Source organism: Mustelus asterias, unplaced genomic scaffold, assembly GCF_964213995.1.
Source record: "Mustelus asterias unplaced genomic scaffold, sMusAst1.hap1.1 HAP1_SCAFFOLD_2067, whole genome shotgun sequence".
NCBI lineage: Eukaryota > Metazoa > Chordata > Chondrichthyes > Carcharhiniformes > Triakidae > Mustelus > Mustelus asterias.
This window is the reverse complement of record NW_027592012.1, coordinates 57,501-60,000: the sequence shown is the minus strand read 5'-3', so window position 1 is coordinate 60,000 and position 2,500 is coordinate 57,501. Positions and strand designations below refer to the sequence as shown.

At 66.8% G+C, this 2,500-nt stretch overlaps 1 non-coding gene across 1 annotated transcript; it reads right to left on the bottom strand.

The window, feature by feature from the left end:
* Positions 1-279: 279 nt before the first annotated feature.
* Positions 280-433, bottom strand: LOC144489264 (5.8S ribosomal RNA). The gene has a single exon (XR_013496958.1). It is a non-coding gene; the product is annotated as a 5.8S ribosomal RNA (ribosomal RNA).
* Positions 434-2,500: the final 2,067 nt, after the last annotated feature.

Here is a 2,500-nt window from a genome sequence, read left to right as displayed (position 1 = left end):
AATGGAAGGCACACACGGTCCCGGCAGCGAGGCAGTCACGTTCTCTCTCTCTGGCAACCCGATGACAGCCGTGCCGGCGACCCCGAGGTGGCTGGGCCAGTGCGGGAGCGGGCAGTGCCGACGAGCCCGGAGGCGGACGCCGGCACCCAAGAGGTCAAGCTCTCCGACGCGGATTACTCTGGGTCTGCACTTAGGGGGACAGAGAGGACGGCACCTCTGCGACACCCCAGCCGCGCTCTTCGGCGCACGGATGCGCGCGAAGTGCGATTGATTGTCAAGCGACCCTCAGACAGACGTAGCCCCGGGAGGAACCCGGGGCCGCAAAGTGCGTTCAAAGTGTCGATGATCAATGTGTCCTGCAATTCACATTAATTCTCGCAGCTAGCTGCGTTCTTCATCGACGCACGAGCCGAGTGATCCACCGCTAAAAGTTGTATCGGGTTTCGGATCGGTTGCCCGATCCTGGGACGCGCAAAACGCTCCCCCGCCGACGTGACGGTGGAGCCCCAGCCTGGCGCGTACCACGGCGTGAGCCCGGAGGCGCACGCACTCGAGCGACAATCAAGCGAAAAAAAGGAGGAATCAGGGCGCTCGCAGGCGTTGAGTGCCGGCGTGGGTGAGGGGCCGGGGCCCGCCACGCGCCGTCACGCCCCGCAACAGCCAGAGGCAGAGTTCTCTGGTGTCACCGTCTGGCGGTAGGCTCGAGAGTCGAGGCGAGGCCGCAGCGGACTGAGTCGGGTGCAAGCCGCGGAGGACAGGCCGACGCTACGGGCGCAAGCCGACCCCGCACGCCCCAACCTCGGCGGGCTGGGGAAGGGGGCGCGGCGGAACGCTCGCAAGCGCGGCTGCCCCCGCGGACAGGCACATTCTCTCGAACGCGGTGGACGCTCGCTCAAGTCAGCACGAGACCAGACCGGACCGACAGGCGGACAACGAATCTTTAAACCTCGCACCCACCCTCCGCACACGGGTGCCGGAGGAATGGTGAGCATGAACAGGTACCCCTCACCGGGCTTTGAAGAGAGTGACTAGAATGCGACCAAAGCTTCACCGCGGCGGGAGACAAAAAGGCCCCTGACTGCACCAGAACGTCTCCCTGCGGAGTCACACAGTGGCCGTTCACCGTGGTCCCGTCGACAAGCCGCCAGGACAAGCACCCAAGCCCGCAGCAGCTCTCTTCGTTTCAACTGCGGATGTAATGCTGCAAGGCGGTGGCAAGGTCACGTCGCAGCCCGCAAGCCGTCGCCAAGGCGAGAGGAAGACGGTCCCCACAGCGGGCACACACAGACGGACGTGGAGCACGGGGCGGCGGCCCACAGGTGCGCACACGCGCCGTGCCGAGGATCGGTGCGGACGCCGGTGACATCGCACCCGGCAGAGCGGCTAGGCAGAAGTCGCTGCGGAGGAGGAGCACCGTCGGCGGAACGGTCTGCTGGCGGGCGAGGGACCAAACGAGCAGCTAGAACGGGCGGAGTGGACCGGACTGCAGAAGCGGAGTGAGTGCGTGGCTGACGCCACCGTCTCCCTCCGAGCGTCTGCTCGCGCCGGCCAAACCGCCGAACCGCTGAACGAAAGGACCGCATCGTCCCACGCAGGCAGGCCGGCCGTGTTGCCGTGCGTGCCCCCACCTCTCGGACGGACTGCAAAGACACCCTACGAAGCCAACGGCGAAGCCCTTCCAACGGCGCAGGCGTAGCGTGTGCGGCACCCGCATGGACTTGCCGGCGTGCAACCGAGCGTGTGCGTGCTCGTCGGTGGCGGCGCCCGCGCGCCGGCCCAACCGAGTGGGACCGAGATCGACGTCGCCCGGCTTCGGCGGAACGTGCGTACGGGTGACCAGGCCCGTTCGACGGGTACGGCGAAATTGTCGGTGTGACCTCCCACCCGCGTGGGAGGCGCCAGCGTCAGTACGGGCCACGGCCCCGGGGCCAACCCCCGTGAGGCTCTCCTGCCTGGCCCAACCGGCGCAGCCTTCGAGTTCAAGGAGTGACGGGCCGCCCTCCCCGGAGAGGTGGCGGGCCCCCGGCCGACAAAGATCCTTCACAACGTGTTCACCAACAGAAACCTTGTTACGATTTTTATTCTGTGTTACGGGTTTCGGTTCGGGCCCCCGGAGAGGTTGTCCGATACCTGGCCCCGGGGCCGGCCCCCGTGGGGCTCTCCTGCCTGGCCCAACCGGCGCCAGCCTTCGCGTTCAAGGAGTGACGGGCCGCCCTCCCCGGAGAGGTGGCGGGCCCCCGGCCGACAAAGATCCTTCACAACGTGTTCACCAACAGAAACCTTGTTACGACTTTTATACCGTGTCGGGTTTCGGCTCGGGCCCCCGGAGAGGTTGTCCGATCCTGGGACGCGCTAAACGCTCCCCCGCCGACGTGACGGTGGAGCCCCAGCCTGGCGCGTACCACGGCGTGAGCCCCGGAGGCACACGCACTCGAGCGACAATCAAGCGAAAAACCTTTCTCGGAGGCAACAGGGCGCTCGCAGGCGTTGAGTGCCGGCG